Source organism: Lagenorhynchus albirostris, chromosome 18, assembly GCF_949774975.1.
Source record: "Lagenorhynchus albirostris chromosome 18, mLagAlb1.1, whole genome shotgun sequence".
In the NCBI taxonomy this organism is placed as follows: domain Eukaryota; kingdom Metazoa; phylum Chordata; class Mammalia; order Artiodactyla; family Delphinidae; genus Lagenorhynchus; species Lagenorhynchus albirostris.
The window spans coordinates 44416735-44437083 of record NC_083112.1 but is presented as its reverse complement, the minus strand read 5'-3'; the positions used below and the strand labels follow the sequence as shown (position 1 = coordinate 44437083).

At 46.0% G+C, this 20349-nt stretch overlaps 2 pseudogenes; both read left to right on the top strand.

The window, feature by feature from the left end:
• The first annotated feature begins 10186 nt into the window (after nucleotides 1-10186).
• On the top strand, nucleotides 10187-10276 carry LOC132509058 (U6 spliceosomal RNA; annotated as a pseudogene).
• Nucleotides 10277-10867: 591 nt separating this feature from the next.
• On the top strand, nucleotides 10868-19277 carry LOC132508719 (centrosomal protein of 78 kDa-like; annotated as a pseudogene).
• Nucleotides 19278-20349: the final 1072 nt, after the last annotated feature.

Genomic DNA, 20349 nt, shown 5'->3' with positions numbered 1-20349 from the left:
TGGCTACCTCAGCATCTTGTACACTGTGCTGTGTGCGTTTGTCTCTGAGCAGACCCTGCGGGAAGCGTGGCATCTTCTCTGCTTTCAGTGGGTACAGGAGCCTAGGGAATTCAGGGCTGCCAGGACTGTCTGTCTGGACTCACTGAATGTTGTGGACCAGGAACAGAGTCCGTCGGCCACATGAGTGTCTTAGATGCTCAGTATTTTCCTACTGAGGTGGAGGTGCTTTTAACAATGCCTCGCATTTCCTCCTATAGATTGTGTTGTAGTTTTTTGTTTGTTTTTTGCCGCGCCGTGCAGCTTGTGGGATCTTAGTTCCCCAACCAGGGATTGAACCTGGGCCCTCGGCAGTGAAAGCACAGAGTCCTAACCACTGGACCGCCAGGGAAGTCCCTGTTGCTGTTGTTGTTGTTGATAGCTATTTTGAGGTGTAATTCCCACACTCTTCACCTCATCCACCTAAAGCGTGCCGTTCCCTGCTTTGTAGTGTATTCATTGAGTGCAGTCGTCACTACTACCAATTTTAGAACATTCCATCACCCCGAGAGGAAACCTCATCCCCATTAGCATCCCTCCCATCCCCCTCCCCAGCCCCTGACAAACAGGAACCCACTCTCTGTCTCTGTGCACTTGCCTGTTCTGGACGTTTCCCATCAATGGAATCACACACCCTGTGTGTCCTCCGTCTGGCTTCTCTCACTGAGCATTGTGTTCTCAGGGTCCATCCACGTTGTAGCGAGTGTCATTGCTTCACTCTTTTTCGTGGATGGATAATATTTCAGTGTGTGGAGGGACACATTTGTTTATTCGTTCATCTGTTGATGGACATTTGGGTGGTTTCCACATTTTGGCAGTTGTGAATCACGCCTCTGTGAACATTAATGTTCGGGTTTTTGGTGTGGTATTTTTTTGGCTGTGTTGGGTCTTCATTGTTATGCGCGGGCTTTCTCTAGTTGTGGTGAGTGGGCTCTAGTCTTTGTTGCAGTGCGCGGGCTTCTCGTTGCAGTGATGTTGCGGAGCACAGGCTCTAGGCACGTGGGCTTCAGTAGTTGCAGCACATGGGCTCTGTAGTTGTGGCGCATGGGCTTCGTTGCTCCGCGGCATGTGGGATCTTCCCGGACCAGGGCTCGAACCTGTGTTCCCTGCATTGGTAGGCAGATTCATAATCACTGTACCACCAAGGAAGCCCAATGTTTAGGGTTTTGTGTGGACGAATATTCTCATTTCTCTTGGGCAGACACCCAGGAGAGTAATTGCTGGGTCATTTGCTAACTGTTTAACCTTTGAGGAGTTGCCAGACTGTTTTCCAAACCCAGCTGTCCTCACTGTTTTCTGCCGTTTGCCAGGAGGCCTTGGGGCCGATTGTTCCCATCAGTGGTTCTTCCCCAGGGTTTCTGGGTCAGCAGTGGTGCTGAAGCTGCGGGTCGGTTCCCCCGTGTCGGGAACCACTGGTCTGCAGGGTTGTCCTGTGCTGGACCGCACATGCTCCATCTCCCGCCCCTGGCCTTGTCTAAGTAATATGAGTTGAATGGATATTTACTGCTCCGTCCTTGGTAAGTTGGAGGATATTATTAAGAACGATAGAAGATTGTTTTTTTCCTTTGCCTTAAAAAATAAGATTCTGGGCAAAAGGTCACATACCGTAATTCTATTTACAAACGTCCAGAACGGGCAGGTCCACAGAAACAGAGAGTGGATTAGTGTGGGCAGGGGCCGGGGAGGGGATTGGGGCACGTCTGCTAGTGGGGTGATGGGATGTTCTGGAACTAGATAGAGGGGGTGGTTGCCCAGCTCTGAATGTATTAAAACCCACTGAACTGTATACTTGAAGCGGGGGCCCATTCTGTGTGAATTATAGCTCAGTAGGGCTGCTGTTGCAAAGATGAGGCTTAGGACACAAAGGGTGTTTCCAGAGTTGTTTGACCTGTTAGGACCGCTGCACCGTGGGGGGCCCTGTCCTGGGACCTTCTGGGCATCCGTGCCCTGGCCCGTAGGGGCTCTGCCGGCGTTGCCGTCCTCCACTGTGAAGCGTGGAAATGGTGGCCTGGTCTGAGAGAGGCAGTCGCTGTCCCGGGGCAGGGCTGGCAGCTCTGGGCCTGACCATCTCACCTCCGGCTTCAGCCCGTGCTCTTCGCGGGCCCTCCTCTCCCTGTGCATCCTCTTCGAGGCCCCTCCTCACCGCGATAGGAACCTTCACCGGCGGGGCGGAGGTGCAGTCTAGAGTTACAGACCGTCCACACGATGCATCGTCCTCACTTGGTTTCTGCGGGGTCTTGGGTTAGCTAGCCGCCAAGACCCCGGCGAAAAGCCAGAGCGACCCCTGACGTGCTCCTCGGGGAAAGCGGCGAGGCCAGCCCTCGGGTGCAGTGAGGCCAGGAGAGCGCCGCCGTGGCCGGGAGGGAGGACCGCCGCTCGCCCGTTCCCGGTGGTTGCACGAGTGGTGTTTCCCCATTTTACAGATGGAGACCGAGGCCTGCGGCGGTTCAGGGACTCAGAGGCAGGCCTGTGGCTTCCAGGCTGCAGGCGCGCCTGGGGGAAGTCCTGGGGCAGGCGGGTCGGGGGCTTAGAGTCCTTCCCGGTCCCTTCCCCGCAGCCCGCTGGGCGGCAGGGCGCTGCAGGAACAGGCGCTCCCGGAGCCAGCGTGTCCCACGTGGCAGGACATGGCCCCAGCGCTGTGGGTGGAGCTCTCTGGTAGGTCCCGCGGGTCGGGGAGTCCCGGGGACTGCAGTACCCGCCTCCTCTGGTCGCCCCCATCACCGGAGCGGGGAGGGACGGCTCTGAACCCTGTCCCGTTGTCTTTCAGGACAAACTCCACGATGCTGCTCACGAAATCATGGAAACCATCCGGTGAGTGTGGCGCCTGCTGGCGCGGGGCCTCGGGGTGGGCCAGTCCTGAGTTCCCAGCAGCCCCCAGCCGTGCAGTCCCCCATTCCTCCGTGCCGATCCACGTCAGCATCGTCAGCATCGAGGAGGCTTGGGAATCGGGGCTGTGGGGTCAGGGGTCAAGTCCTCTGAGTGTGACCCAGGACAGGCCTTGGTGCTTCGTGAACTGGCTTCCTGTGGAAGAGGCTGGAAATCCTGAGTGGCCAGCTTCCAGAGCGACCCCTCCCCTCTCCCCTCATCACCTTGGTTTACTCTTCTCCTGTGGGGTTTGGTGTGACCTTTGGGTTTGGGCCGCTTTTCCCTCTGTGAGCCTGCCCCGTGCTGTGCAGAGGAGGCTGGGTGCCCGGGAGGCTGACCCGGGTGAGATCTGGGAGGAGGGCCGCCTGCTGTGTTCTAGTGGGCTGTCTTCTCACGTGGGACCTGAGGGTCTGCGACGGCCTCCAGAGTGCCCTCGGGGGCCCATGCGCAGAATCCTGCGACTGCTCTTGGCTTTAGAATGTTTCACGTGTGTGACCGTGGCCCTGGCATCTCGCTGCATTGTGCCTTAAAATCCTTATCTGTGTAGCCACTGCCTGGGCCACACGCCATTATATCTGCTTGAACCTGGGGCGGCCGGGCTGGCAGCAGCACAAAAGGCTGTTTGGTACATAGGGGTGGTGCTCCCCCCTCTCTGTCCTGTCCTTCCTGCGAGAGGCGAGCATGTATCAGTTTCTTCTGTATTGTTTCAGATAATATGTATGTATATATTACTGTAGTATATTAGTATAAAATCTATCGTAGGGTTCTCCAGAGAAACAGACCCAGTGATGTCTGTGTATATGAGATTAATTTAAGCAGCTGAGTCACACGACTTCAGGCTGGCGAGTCTGAAATATGCAGGACAGGCCAAGAGAGGCAGACCCAGGGAAGAGTTGATGTTGTAGCTCAAGTCCAAAGGCAGTCTGGAGGCAGAATTTTATATATACACATACAGATTAATTCCATATAATATAGTACAGAGGGGTTCTGTGTAGTTTACCCAACTTTCTCCAATGGTGACATTGCACATAACTGTAATAGCAAAACCAGAAAATGGACATCGGCATAATCTACAGACTTTATTCACTGTGCATGTATGGTCACGCGTATGCACGCATGCATTCTTGTAACCTCCACCTCAGACAAGACATAGATCGGTTTCATCACGACAATATTTTTATCCCTCTTAAATACATAAATACAGATATCCTGGAGATGGCAAGTGTTGTGAACTTAGGGAAGTAGTGTACTAAGGTATTCATCAGAGAAGAGCTGGTGTCCAGTTTAGGTTGTCATCATCACTTCCTGATGTGAATCCCAAATTACTCCTTTGGTTTTTTTCTAGTGTTAACAAATTCCTGACATGAGGTGGATCTTTGACTTTACGTAGCATCACTAGATGACCTGTAGTGCACAGACGTGTGCCGGGACAGCTCCTGGGCCTCTCTTTGTTTTGAGGGTGGTGGGACATCAACACCAGACTGAAGGTTGCCCAGATCTCCCCCAAACCGAGATTACCCCCAACCCCTGTTTTTAACCACGTCAAATGTATTTATTTAATACTTTGACTCATGCTTTTTTTTTTTTGTGGTACGCGGGCCTCTCACTGTTGTGGCTTCTCCCGTTGTGGAGCACAGGCTCCGGACGCGCAGGCTCAGCGGCCATGGCTCACGGGCCTAGCCGTTCCGTGGCATGTGGGATCTTCCCGGACTGGGGCACGAACCCGCGTCCCCTGCATCGGCAGGTGGACTCTCAACCACTGCGCCACCAGGGAAGCCCTTTGCTTTTGGTTTTGATCTTCTTTTGAAATATTGTTTTTCTCTTTTTCCCTTCTCTCCACATAGGAGGAAAAGAGACGTAGAGTTACATCCGGAGAACGGTAAGAATAATAAAGCTTTTTTTTTCTGTGCAATATGTAATCGTGATGACTGAAATTACTTTTCTGAAGTCTTTTAAAAAGAAGAACTTAAAAAAAAAAAAAAAGAAGAACTTTATAGTGAGTTGCCAGGGTGACCATAGATAGCTTAAGGATGCTGGGTTTGCAGTCAGGTTATTAACCTTGTGATTCAGGTAGAATTCTCTTGCAAAGAGTGAATTGGGGCAACTGGCAGTTACCAGAACTAGATCTAAAGGTTGTATTAAATATTAAATCTTGAGGTAATATGTGCCTTTTAGGGCTCCTGAGATGAAGATTGATTTTTTGGGGGGTGGGGAGGTGTGTAGGTAAGAAGGAAGACCTTTTGAAAACTGCCTCCACGGGAGGAGTGTGTGAAAGTCATCCTTAGGGTGTGTGATTTTGCTTGACAGAGTTGCTGGACCGCTCCCTGCAGAAGAACCGGGAAGAGTAACACCGGGAACACACGTGGAAGAAGAAGAAAGAGATGATAAAGTAAAGCCTGGTCACCCCCAGGTTTGTCACTTCCACTTGAATCTCAGAACCCATTTGGTTCTAGGAAGGGGGCTCAGGGTGTGGGCAGCGTGTAGGAACAGAATGACTTTCACTAATGATCAAAATGACCTTGAATTTAGCTAAAATCCTCTTCAAACTCATTTTTCTGCTGGTTCTCTATGTGGAAGGTGTGTTACGTGGCTCTGGTGATAGTAAATCAGCGGTAGGCCTGGAAGTTAGCTGGACCTCTTCTACTTGATCAGTCAGTCACAGAGCTTCAGTCTGTCCCCTCTCCTGCCTGCGTCTCCTGCCCATGAGGTCTTTGTGAAGATCTCTTTCAAACACATGAGGTGCTAAAGTGCTCTAGTATCGTCCAGGTGTAAAGTTGCATTCTTAACTGAGAACAGACGAGTTCTTTCCCCAGACCTCCAGCTCCTTTGTAAAATCAGAGTTTCAGGTTCTATGAAATACAGATGTACCCACTGAACCCCCATAGGAGGGGGTAGGAGAAGGGATTGGGGATCTGATAGTGGAAGCTTTACCATTAAACAGCACTGCCCCATATGACTAACATTGGGCTAACATTGGTCGGGCACAGGTGGTAGAACAATATCACGTCCCTTTTGGTTTTATTAAGACATTGATTAAAAGTTTCAGCTCAGCAGAGGGGCAGCACCCTGGGTGGGGACTGGGCCTCCACCATCTATGGCTCTTCCCCTCCAGCACCCAGGCTAGGTACTCAGTTACCAGCAGCCCAGAGGGCAGGAACAGAGCTCTGCCAGGCTGGCCTTCTCAAAGGGCAAGTGTAAGCAGCACAGCCAGGAGTGCGAGCGACAGGCTTTGCTGGGTTGTCGGGAAGGAGGGCGACGTCTGGCTCGGCATGGCTGGAGTCAGCGCTAGCCTCCCCTCGGCCATGGGCACTGGGCCCCCGGGGTGGCGCTCAGACCCTCCACCCAGTCCACCCTCCCGCCCCAAACACCAGCAGGTCAAGCACCACTCAGAGAAGGGGGCCTTTAAAAGGCTTTAGAAAATCTTAGAATCCGGATGTGGAAGCTACTATGTTTCACTTCTGGGTGAGAGCTCTGTTCCCAGAGCACAGGATGGCCCAGAGGGGCGAGATGGGAGGGTCTCGCTGTGACCCCCACAGGCACTGCTGGCCTTTTTAGCCACATGCCTGCATTCCTTGGAAATACATTTCATTAACAGCCAAACGGAACACCCTGAGAAACGGGAGGAATTATTGGTTCGTTTCAACCCTTAGCAACAGGGAGTTTTCACCACCGTGTGTGTACTTCGTCTGCTCTCTGCGATGCGCTGGAACTTACCTTTGGGCAAAATGTGCCTCAGCTGTCCACGGCACCCGACACACTTGGCGACTCCGCCTGACCCGGGAGCGCCCTGAGCCCCAGGGACAGGGTCCCTCCTTCCTGACCACCCCCTCGTGGGAGTGCTGAGGCCGGTCAGCCCCCAGCCCTGGGGGCTCAGCGTCCCCTCGGACGTGACTGTGAGTCAACCTCCCCAACGACCCCCTCCCCCCTGGTCTCCCTCCCGCCAGGGCCGCTTCGTGCGCGGTGCCGGTCTGACCCTCGTCAGGGGCTAGGTGTCGGGGAAGCCCCGAGGGCGGGAGCTCTCCCGCACCCTCACGACTCGGTGCTGCTACGGGTGGATCCCGCGGCCGGGGGGCAAGAGGCGCGACGGGGGTGGGAAGGAGACGGTGCCACGGGAAGCCCACCCCGGGCCAGGGCGCAGAGGCAGGAGGCGGCGAGGAGGGCCGGCCCAGCCGCGAAGCCCGTGCCTCCGCCCCGCCCGGCCCGAGCGGCCCTCAGACCTCCCTGCCGGCCCCTGGGCTCGGAGTGGGTGACGGGCACGCCGAAGAAGCCGTCCCGCTCGAGCCGTCCGGAGAGGCCTGCCCAGGGCTTGTGCCTGTTCCCAGCGTGGGGCGAGCACCGGAGCGTGAGGGTGTGGAGCTGTCCGGCCGCAAGTCACAGTCTTTGCCTGTTGGAAGGGAGGGCTGCGATGGGCCTGTGCCGACGGAAGGGGAGGATGGAGCCGCCCACAGTCCCCGTTTGCCAGGCAGAGCTTCATCACGGACCCTGTTCTCAGCAGCCGTGCGCCAGGGACACCCAGGCCTGGCGAGTCTGCGCCCCACCCAGGGCCGCTGGGTTTCTGCGCGGCAGCCCCGGCATCTCCTGCTGAGAAACCCAGGAGACCGTGCTCTTTCTCCCGAGCCCACCGCCCCGCTGCAGAGCCCAAGGGGGCTGGGGGCTTCACCCCAAACTTGAGGAAGCCACACCTGGGGGCCAGGACACAAGCGGGGGTCCCACCTTTCCCGCAGGAGCAGACGCCGCGGAGGGTCTATCTTTTGGAAATAAATTTAGACTAACAGGTTTTACACACAGAATCTTAGAGCTGGGAAAAGTCCTTTGTGTCATTCATGTAGCTTCGTAAGATTTTTTTTTAATGAGAGGATGGATTTCCTTGAGCAAGAGTGAATTTCCAGGAATGGGTCCCTGGTTACCAAGGACTGTTTTCGGGAAGAAAGATGAATCTATTCTGTGAACGCCTTATAGAACTTATTCTATATTGTAGTTCTCTCTGGAAACACATGTACCGTTGATCTTTGTAGCAGCCCTTAACATCCTCAAGAGAAGCTCTCATTTCCCCATTAGTACTTGTTATAGACTGAATATTTGGGTTCCCCCAGCATTCACATGTTGACACCCTACCTCCAATGTGATGGTATTAGAAGGTGGGTCTTTTGGGATTTTATGAGCTCATCGGGATGGAGCCCTCATGATGAGATTCTTATCCTTGTGAGAGTTATGAGAGAGCTGGCTTTTTCTCTCTGCTCTCTGCCCTGTGAGGACACAATGAGAAGTGGACAGTCTGCAACCCGGAAGAGAGTCCTCACCAGAAGGCGATGATCCCAGCACCTAGATCTCAGACTTCCAGCCTCCAGGACTGAGAAATACATTTTTGTTGTTTACAGGCCCCCACCCCGCCCCATTTATGGTACTTTGTGACAGCAGCCCAAACTGACTTAGCACTCTTTTCTTCAAGTACATCAAAGAATTTGTGGAGCCCATCCATTTTATGATACAATTTCCCAAATAACCAATATTCTCTCTATACACTGATTTGTCAACTTTTTTTTAATCAAAATTGTTATTTAAAAAAGCTTCCATATTTTTTCCTAATAAATTTCCAATCCAAGTTGTCACTGTAATGGTTCTATGATATTAGTAATTTGAGCCCTAATACCCTGCTTAAAATAATCATTCATTTGTCTTATGAATAAGTTCAGGGTTCAAATGCAAAAGTTTTAAAAGGATATACTGTGTAAAACATCTATGTCATCCCTCTGAAGGAAAAACGGAGAGAAGAAAGGAAGGAGGGAAGAAGGAAGGAAGGAAGGAAGGAAGGAAAAAACATTGAATTTGCCCTCAGTTTAGCTGCCACTTCCTAAGGGAAGCCCTTTCCAACTCCAGACCCCCAGGCATCACAAATAAGCTCTCATGGGACACTGTCCATACTGTTGCATGTCATGTTTCCTGAAAAGCTGCTTCTGAGACAAGGACAGACTTTCAGGAAGTTTCTTGGGGTGTGTTTTTTGGGATAAACATAGAATTACCGTATGACTCAGCAATTCCACTCCTAAATCATTGAAAACAAACACTCAAATCTATGTACACACGTTTATAGCAGCACTATTCACAATAGAAAAATCATGGAAATAACCCAAATGTCCATCATTGGATGAATGAATAAACAAATTGTGGTATATACATACAGTGGAATAGTAATTCAGTCATAAAAAGGAATGGAGCAATTAAATATCAGTTACACGGCCAAAAACATTTTTTAAGGGAGGCAATACTAATACATATTACAGTGTGGGTGACTCTCACGAACATCATACTAAGTTGAAGATGCCAGACACAAAGGTCATACACTGTATGATTCCATTTATCTGAAATATCCAGAATAAGTAAATCCATAGAGAAAGAAAGCAGATAGGTGGTCTCCAGGGCCTGATAGAGAGAGCGAAGTAGTATCTTCTCAATGGGTACAGAGTTTCCTTTTGGGGTGATAAAAATGTCTGGGGGAAAAAATTTTTAATTGGAAAATGATTGATTAAAAACAAGTCTGTGGGGTATTTCTTGGTACTGCCTTTTCCAATTTTGACAGTAAATGGTCAAGTACACAGTAAATGGTCAAGTACAGCAGCCATGATTTGAGAAAGAAATGATGACCAGGGCTCAGAACACTCACTCGGGGACGAGCGTGAGGGTCACCGCACGAAGTAAGCCATCCATTTTAGCAGAGATATTATCCAAGGATGAGGGGAATTGAGAATGGATAGCACAGGAGGGAGACAATGACTATCAGTTGTGGCCTTGAGGCCACCTACAGTAACAGAAGCTATAGTTCGACCCATTGACCCTTCTTTCACTAGTAGTTCATCTCAACTCACCCTCTCCCCTAAAAACGATCCGTGGAAACTATGAAAGAGTTGTTTCCAGAACTTATGCAAAGACGTTGATCCAAGTAAAGGCAACAAAAGCAAAAATAAAGTGGGGCTACATCCAACTAAAAAGCACAACAAAGGAAACCAACAACAAAATGAAAAGGCAACCTACCGAATGGGAGAAAATTTTTCAAATCATATATCCTATAAGGGGTTAGTATTCAAATTATATGAAGAACTCATATAGAAAAAATATCCAACTAAAGAATGGGCAGAGGATCTGAATAGACATTTTTACAAAGAAGATACAGAGATGGCCAGCAGATAGTTAAAAAGGCACCTAAAATCACTAATCAGCAGAGAAATCAAACCACAAAGAGGTGTCACCTCATTCCTGTTGGAATGGCTAATATCAAAAAGACAGGAACGTGCTCGCTTTGGCAGCACATATACTAAAATTGGAACGACACAGAGAAGATTAGCATGGCCCCTGCACAAGGATGACACGCAAATTCGTGCAGCCGCATAGCACAGGGAGATCAGCTCGGTGCTTTGTGACCACCTAGAGGGGTGGGATAGGGAGGGTGGGAGTGTGGGAGACTCAAGAGGGAAGAGATATGGGAACATATGTATATGTATAACTGATTCACTTTTTTATAAAGCAGAAACTAACACACCATTGTAAAGCAATTATATTCCAATAAAGATGTTAAAAAAAAAAAGACAGGAACTAACAAGTGTTGGCAAGGGTGTGGAGAAAAGGGAAGCCTCGGACACTGTTGGTAGGAATGTAAATTGTTGCAGCCAGTATGGAAAACAGTATGGAGGTCCTCAAAAAATTAAAAATAGAACTATCATACGATCCAGCAATTCCACTACTTGGTATTTGTATGAAGGAAACAGAAACTCTTAATTCAAAATGAAATCTGTACCGCCATATTCATTGCAGCATTATTTACAGTAGCCAACACTTGGAAACCCCTGTGTTCATCGATGGATAAAGGACATTTGGCATATATATATGCCAAATTATATATATATATATATATATATATATATATAATTCAGCCATGAGAAAGAAGCAAATCCTGCCATTTGTGACAGCATGAATGGACCGTGAGGGTGTTATGCTAGGTAAAATATGTCAGGCAGAGAAAGAAAAATCCTGTATGATCTCACTTTATATGGAATTTTAAAAAAAGCTCATAGAGGCAGGGGGTGGAGGGTGGGTGAAATGGGTAAAGGTGGTCAATATGTACAAACTGCCAGTGATAAAATAAATAAGTCCTGGGGATGTGACTATAGTTAATAATACCGTATTGCATATTTAAAATTTGCTAAGAGAGTAGATCTTAAAAGTCCTCATCACAAGAAAAAAAGATTTCTACCATGTATGGTAATGGATGTTAACTAGACATACTGTGGTGATCATTTTTTAAATTGAAGTATAGTTGATTTACAGTATTATATTGTAATAACAATATATTAGAACACAGTGATTCAATATTTTTATAGATTATACTCCATTTAAAGTTATTATAAAACATTGGCTATCCTTATAGCTTATTTATTTTATGCATAGTAGTTTGTGCCTCTTCATCCCCTCCCCTACCCCTATCTTGCCCCTCCCCCTTCCCTCTACCCACTGGTAATCACTGCTTTGATGTCTACATCTGTGCGTTCATTTCCTTTCTGTTACATTTATTGTTTATTTTTTAGATTCCACATGCGAGTGATAACATACCGTATTTGTCTTTCTCTGTTTGACTTATTTCACTAAGCATAATAGTGTTGCAGCAAAAATAGAAATGAAGTTTTTCCTCTCCTGAAAATAAGGAAAGTAAAGGGGACAGTGAACAGGCTAGAGAAGACACATAAACTGGCCTGAAAGGGTTAATCGATCCTAGTTTTATTTAAACTGTTACTAATCTGTAGTGTCTGTAACTAGATGTATGTTTCACAAAACTAAATTACATCCTGTTCCTATCACTCCCTAGCTGTCAATGTAAATTACATACTGCATCTTGTGCTTAAGCTCCTTGCACTGTCTTGTAGCAAATCACCCTGTGTAGCTGTTTGCATTTCAGGAAGCAGATGGCAGGCAGATAACGCAGAGGCAAATGAACCCAATTACCGGTCCGCCGGACCCAGTTACCGGACTGCCTGACGCCAGCGATGCAGGTTTTGAAATAATGCAAGAAGAAGAATGCAGGACCTTTACCACTTTGATCCTTATTACCACTCCCTGGACTGCGATGGCCGCCCGAGGGGCCGGGAGGCCAGCCGGGGCTTCCAGGCGTGTGTGGGCATCATGTCTGCAGCCAGTGTCCCCGAGGCCGCGCTCGGCCCATTATCACTGAGTGAAGCTGCGCCACGGCAGCGCGGCCGACTTTCTTCTGGCTCTGTGAGGACCTGTGTGCATTGCAGGATTCGGTGCGTCTGCCCGCCGTGGGCGACTCCCTGCGGGAGGGCCTGCTGGACTTCAACGCCCATCGCCTGCGCGAGTTGGACTGGGTGCCGCCCCTGAGCACCCTCTGCCCCCGATCTGTATCCAGAGCTTCTTCCAGACATGGCTTGGCGAGACGGGTTTGTACTTTACGCTTCCAGGGGCCCTCATGTGGGCGCTGCGAAGCTGAGTTTTAGATGGTACAAGGTGGAGGGTGGGCACTAGAACCGGTGCCCAGTGCTCGGGTGTGCGTGCGCTAGACGGGGCGTGCGGCCTAGGACTCCTGCCGGCTCGGTGACCCCGGCCGAGTGCCTTAAGTCTTCTAGGTCTCAGTGTTCTCATCTGTAGCATGGGCTTAACTGGACTCACTCTGTATGGCTGTTAAAAGGTCACACTCTGTTAATGCTTGTACACTCTACAATGTAGAACACTTAGCACAGTTTGGAGCATCGTTCATTGTTCCACAGATGTTACCTGGTCTGTTGAATGACTTTGCCTGCTACACGCTAAAGCGATTAGGAAATTGATATATCCCAGCTTCATTTCCTTTTCATTAAAACAGGACTCAGGAAAAAAAAAAATTTTTTTCAATAGTCCTATCCTATAGTGGAAACAGCACCGGTGTAAAGGCAGCTTAGGGTTTGAATTCCAGGGTTTATGCTCTCTGTGGCCTGGGCAGGTTTCTTTTGCACTACAATCCCCACACGTGTAAAATGACATTAAAAACCACCCTTTCTGTGGGTTCTTAGAACTAATTAAGCAGGTTATGTGTGTAAAGTATCCTGGCACTTGAATGAGTTGTCAGAACGAAGGGATGCTGGAGAGGATGATTCTCCCCTAAGTACTCTCCCCTTCTACTGGGCGGCAAGTAAACACAAGCACAGTAGTCAGTGCTCTGGAAGAAGTGAGTTCTGGTGCTACAGAGCACAGAATCTTGTTTTTTTTAATTTAATTTTTATTTTATATTGGAGCATAGTTGATTTACAATGTTGTGTTAGTTTCAGGTATACAGCAAAGTGATTCTGTTATACATATATCCATTCCTTTTCAGATTCTTTTCCCGTACAGGTTGTTACAGGATACAGAGTAGAGTTCCCTGTGCTATGCAGTAGGTCCTTGTTGATTATCTATTTTATATATAGTCGTGTGTATATGTTAATCCCAAACTCCTAATGTATCCCTCCCCGCCATCTTTCCCCTTTGCAGAGCACAGAATCTTGGAAGGGAAAGTTCAGGGTAGGCTTCTTGGAGGAGGTGCCATCCTTTCTAAGGATATGTAGAAGCTCCTGGGGTGGCAGGAGGGAGCAGTGTGTGTCAAAGTTTGAGAAATATAAAAAAATATGGCAAAACTCAGGTACAGGACTGGAACTCAGGGTTTGGGAAAGCAATGAGAGTTGATACTGGAAAGCTAGTGGGGCCCCACAGAAAGGGGCCTTGTTTGTCATGTCAGAAGTTTGGATGTTTATCCTGAAGGCTGTGGGAAACACCAAAGAACAGTGAGATGGACTTCTGGTTTAGAGGCTCACTGGGACCTCCATGTGGAAGGCAGTTGATTGGGTGCAGTGTGAATTGTAATCAAAGGCTCCCACTTAAGTTATAAAAGGTGGGACTGGATTTTTCAGATCTGAGAGAGAATGGGAGAAGCCTGGTGACCAGTTAGAAAAGGGAGGGCAGCAAGCGTGGGTGACAGTTTACAGCTGCATCTTTTTGTGAGATAAACAGAGCACAGTAGAGAGGGATTGTGGGTGGCGAGAGGATCTTACTTCATCTTCAGTGCTTTAGAGGGGCCTGGTAGAGGGGCCAGGTCTGGGCCCAAGATACAGATCTGGGCTTTTTGGAAGGACAGGTGTTTGAAGGCATGGGAGGGACTTAGGTTATCCACAAGAATACCCAAAGAATCATAGGTCTGAGAGTTTTTAAAGTGGGTATATTTGAGGATGTTTATAAGCTGAGAGAAAGTAGCCAGCAGAGGAAGGGTGTGAAGATCTAGGAAAGGAAATGATTGTTCATTTGTTTTCGAAAAGCTGAATACTTCTCGTGTGCCTGGCCCTTTTCTAGGATCTGGGGTTCACACCATCTGTTATCTCTCCTGCAAGGATGGTTCAATTCATCCCCTGGTGAACAGAAGTCAGATTATTCTTTGCATCCCATTCAGGTGTAAGAACTGTTCTGTACCTCTGAAGGGACTTTACTTAAGCAGAGTAATAAGTTAGAAATCAAAAGAAATTAGAGCTGGAAGGGACCTTAAAGGCCACTGTACTTAATTTTGCCACATATTTTACATTGAATGTAAGAAAAATTTATTGTTGAGCCCATTCTCTTCAGAGTTCCTTCACTGAAATTCCTTTATGTCTTGCATCCAGTGGGGCTAGCTTGTAGATTTTGGTCTCCTCTTAAATTTGCTTCTGCATCCATATTACATTTTGCCCGGACTATGGCAGAAACTCCTGGGTGGTTTTGCGGCTCCTGGGCTCAGCTCCTCTAAGTTCATCTGCCTACTCTGGTTGAGTGATCTTGTAACATAAAAAGCTATGCTTCAAATAATGCTGCTAATGGCTTGCCCACACAGAGTTAGTGCATACTAGCCCCCCAGCGTTTGCCCTGCCCAGAGGTGTGTAGTCTGAACTGTGCTGGGCCAAGCCTCACCGGACGCGCAGGCTCAGCGGCCATGGTTCACAGGCCCAGCCGCTCCGCGGCATGTGGGATCTTCCCGGACCGGGGCACGAACCCGTGTCTCCTGCATCGGCAGGCGGACTCTCAACCACTGCGCCACCAGGGAAGCCCCGTCCTGGGGCTCTTTGGCCCTGAGGAAGGGGAGCTTTTTGTGATCACTCCCTTTATCTAATTGGTCCTTCAGCAGCGGGTCGCCTTTTTCTAATCAGTGGAGGCACCCTTACTCAGCCAGTGGTAGTCCCAGGCCTCATCACCTGTGGGACTCAAGCCACGCTCTCTCCCAGGCTTGCTTCGGCCAGCATCTCTATTTTCTTTTGTGTCTCTCCTCACACTTGGACCCCTGGCCTTTAGTCATCGCCACCTGCAGTATTTACAGTGCCCGGCAGGAGTCAAGCTTGAGTGTCTTTTCACAGATGTTCCCTCTGCCGTTAATGCACCTCCTACTCCAACTCTGCATAGCCTCATCTTTCTAGATTCCACTTCAGGATTATCATGAAGCCGTCACTTAGATATAACTTTTTGCCTCCATAGGCACCTCTGTGCATAAAGGTTATGTTTATTTATCTCATGTGATTGAAATTTTGAGTTTATCCATCTTCCTCTTGAATGAAGGCTTTAAGGGCAGGAGTCGTTTCTACTTCTTAGCACAGAGCAGATGCTTTTTTTCTTTTTATTTCGGTGCTTTTTAATGATGATAAAATGTATGGTTTAAATCACTCATTTTATAATATTTTGCTTTAGGTTGTGACAGAAATGAAGTTTACAGAAGTCGTGTTCCTGCGATAAGAAATAAAGATGTGACCTTCCAGTTGTGTAGAGCTCATAAATGCGTTTAAGTGCGTTGGGTGCACTAAGGAACCTGGAGCTAAATGGGCTAGTTCTGAGAGAGAGAGACTTAACTATGTTAACCAAGGTAAGCCTTCATTGTGTCCTGCCAACCTTTGATAGTTGCTTTTGGGGCAAACTAAACCAATAAATTTTAAACTGTTCCTCCCCATTAAAGGGATTGAATATTTGGTCACTTTGGTGCACCTGTGTCTTGCGAATTGTCCAGTTGGAGATGGAGGTTTAGAAAGTGAGTTTCAGTCTTGTTTAAGTCTCTTCCCATCGGACTGGTCTCGTGATTTCCTACACACCATGTCTGTCTACCTTTTCCCGTCTACCTTTTCTTGGTGGTGTTCATGCGTGGATTGTCTCCTGTACCTGCTCAAACCTTGGTCCATTCTCATTTGTACCATGGAAGTTTGTCATGCTGGATACTGTCAGAATTAATCTTACTTAAGTTTGTGTTAAGCCACAAACCACGCATTTTCTATATTTTCTGTTTTTTGTGTGTGTTTATATTTTTATGGTTTCTCTTCAAGAAATAGTATGGGAAGGGAAATAGCAAGACGTAAAGAGCAAAAAAGTCATCATTCTCTTTAAATTGTTAGAACGTCTATCTGCAGTCATAATTATAATGCACTGTGGTATGTGTTCAAATAGGAAATACATGTAACGTCCCGTAGGAGCAGCAAATTCATTGGTGGTGAGGGTGTGTCATGGAAGTAATCACAAAACAGGTGACTCTTCATTGGGGTCCTGAAACATTAGCGTGCGTGCCCTATGTCCAGTAGTGGTCTGGAGGGGTCAGGAAGCCTGCCTTTCAGTTTGAGGGAACAGAGGGTTTCAGGTTCTCTCTCTTCTATTGCTCTAGTATACTGCATAGCAGCTAATAAAATACTGGGTTTATAGTTGACATTTACATCGCTGATTGATCATCAAGATTGGCATGTATCATTGGAACTGAAAATCGGAAGAGTTTTATGCTTTTTAGGTTTCTCTTCTTTTTCCTCTGTCTCAAAAGTATGTCGTACTTTACTGAGTGGTTGGCAATAAAGTTTGCAGTATTCACTGTATTCAGTTTTAGTACCTAAATAGAATTAAAGTGTTGCTGTAAACTGGAATAAGACTTTGTTACTGACAAGTTTTAGAACGCATCAGTTCATCAATTACCTGTTTGGGAAGATTGTTGTTAATGATTTTAAAAATGTGGCTGTAAACCTCCAATTGACTCAAGAAAAGCAAATAAGTCAAGGTTGACAAATGTATAGGCTTTTCATCTTATTGTGTGTGGGGTTTTTTTTTTTTTTCCTTTTAGGTTTTTGTCAAGGTATAAAGAACTCTATCACTCTTAAGACAGTAAACTTCATGGGCTGTAATCTGACATGGCAGGGAGCAGATTACGTGGCCAAGATCTTAAAGGTGATTTTATGTTTAAACTTTCATGGAAACATATGTGATTGAAGCACATTAATACGTTGACACAGATGGCAGTTAATTTTTGTCTTTTGATACCTGTGAGTGCATCTTTCATTTTGTTGAAAGAATATGACCAGTTTTCAGTTTGGGATTCTACCATTTAGTAAAGATAGTCCAGTTAATTTTAGAAATAAGAGATTTAATATATAATACATAATAATACTTTTATGTATTTTTAGTTACTGAAAACACTGATTGTGATGCTGTGCAGAAACTATGCCATTATAGTCTTCAAGATTTAAATGAATCAAGTGTCTGTTAGCTGCTGTAGTTTATAAACTAATAAAAATTACTACATCAGCAACTTGTAAATACAATTTTTCAACTAATGCCTTAACAAGTTTACAGTGGTTATAATTACTGTATTTAGGCCTAAATTATTTAATAATTTGGCATGAAGCCTTTTTAGTAGTTTGCTGGTGCAGATCAGGGATGGGTAAACTATGGCTGGTGAGCCAGATCCAGCCTGTCACCTGATTTTGTAAAGAAAGTCTTTTTGGAACCTAGTCGCACCCATTGTTGACGTGGTAGCTATGGCTACTTTCAGCCTACACCAGTGGGGTTGAGTAGCTGCAACAGAAACTGTATAGCCCACAAAGCTGGAAATGTTTAAATTTAAATTTTAAAAATTGAAGAATTCTTTGAGCCTCTACAGGACAAGTCCACTGACCCCTGGGGGAGAAAACAGTCAAGAACTTGGGTGCCGAAGCCAAATGGCCTGGGTACAAATTCCCTTTCTCCCTTTTCATAGCTAGTGATCATGGACAAATCACTTAACCTCTAGGCCTCATTTAGGTTTAAATGAACTCATTTGTATAAATAGTGCTTGGCACTGTGTAAGTGATTGCTGTTATTTCTGCTTGGAGCTCTTATAAGCTATTGTTAATAGGAAAATGACACTAATGATTTTCCTTTTAGAGTGTCAAAGGCACTTTGAGTCTTTTATTTTTTCAAGAATGTAACAAGACTTTTCTCATTTAAAGTCAGTGTTCCCTGTTACCAGAATCTATTTTATGAATATAAAGAATTGAAAGTCTTTAAGACAAGACTTGTGGTTAAATGTCAAACCATTATTTTCCCAAGGCACATCAGACTGGCTGTGCATAGTCCAGGCCTCTGAAGTTTGTGTGCATACCCTAGGTAGCATGTGAGATCCATTTTGTGAATATAGTTTTTAAAATAATGCCTGGGAATTCCCTGACTGTCCAGCAGTTAGCACTCTGCGCTCCCAATGCAGGGGACGTCGGTTCGATCCCTGCTCAAGGAACTAGATACCACATGCAATAAGTAAAAGATCCGGCAGGCCGCAGTTAAAGGCCCGGCACAGCCAAACAAACAAATAGCTAAATATTTTTTCAAAATAAATAAAATAAAATAATGCCTTAGGAGTTAGGGCAAGAAAATATTAGAACCTATTTAGCTTTGTATCATGAAAAACTATCTGTGTAGTTTATAATGTATGTAAGTTAAATGTATAGAACTCTGTGTATATAATTTGTTAAAAAATAAGATGCATATTAAAAAGTTTTCTTATGGGTTGCCCAGTCAGGTGTTTGGAGACCTTTGGAGGACAGAATGATGCAATTTAGAGCCTCAGCAATGATAGAATTTAGAACCAATTCCCTGACTTAGAAGATAAGGAAAATAATTCTCAGACTGTAATTGAGTTGTCCAACTTTACATAACTGTTCAAAAACAGGTCATCCAGTGGCTGGAATCTAATCACTGACCGACTAGAATGTGGGTCACTGGACTCGTAAAGCAGAACTGACTCTTTAATTTCTCAGCTTGATTCTCCTGGCACATATGCTTGATACGTGTGTGTGTAAATCTCTGACATAATGAGCCATACTCAGTAGGCACACCCTGTTTCCTTATTGAAGCATCTTAATTTTGTCCCATTAAATCTTTGAAGTATCAGACTATCAGAAGGCATGAAGAAACCTGGGCAGAGAGGCTTCGTTCCAGGAGACCTGATCTTGACTGTATGCCTGGTTGGAGGCGCATCACTCTGAACTGCAACAAGCTCATTGGTGACCTGGGTTCGTGCTTTTGCAGAATCTCTTAGTGAGGATTTATGGCTTGGAGGTAAATTCTAAAATTGAAAATATTGAGTTTTTAATATAATATATGCTTAGCTTTTGGTATGATACTGTTGTGATAGGATTTTTTTCAGAGCCTCATTTTTCTGATAGCTTTTATGTTGCTTTTAAACTTTCTCTAAGAGTTGCATGTATTCTTTACAGAAAATACACAGTAACAAGAGAACAATTACCTATAAGCTTAATACCCAGACATAAGCACTGTTCATTTTGGTGTATATATTTTCAGGCCTTTTTTTATATATATATAAATATATTTATACACTTAGGGATTACTAAAATAGAATTGTAGTATACTTGCTATTTCATATTCCTGCTTTTTTCACTTAATGAGGTATCATGTAATACTCCATCATATTGATGTCCCATAGTTTAATCAATTCTTTGCAATTATATTTAGACAGTTTGCTTTTCCCTGTCACAAGCAATGTGAATACATTGTATATACACCTCTGTGTCCATCGGGCTTACTTGTGTAGAATAAGGTAGTACACGTGGAATGACTAAGTGTGACATATTTTTAACACTTTTGATACACATTGCCAAATCACCACCCAGAAAGGCTATGCCAATTTGTAGTCCACCCCAAGAGTGGATGTGAAGCCTGCCTCTCACAAACACTGGCTGGTAGCACTTTTAAAAAACTGAAAGACTACAAAAATGAGTACCTCTCCCTTTTTTAGGCAAGTGGGATTACTCCAAATTTTATACCTTTTTTCAGTTAATTTAGTATGACCATCTTAGCAAGTCAGTCAATTTGCATCTACTGCATCATGTTTTGTGACTGTTCAGTGTTCCGTTATATGAATATGCCACAGTACACATAGCTTATCCAATCTTCTATAAAAGGTATGTCCAGTTTTTCAGTTACAAAAAGTACTCTGATATATATCCTTACCTATATCTCTGACTATTTCTTTTGGTTAAATTCTTAGAAAGAGAGTTGTTGCATCAAAAGGGTATAGACATTTTGAAGACTTTTCTTACAGAATCGTGGCTTAATCTGATAGGACAATAACCACATTTTGTTTTATTTTGTATTCATTTGAATTACTGGTGAGGTTTACTG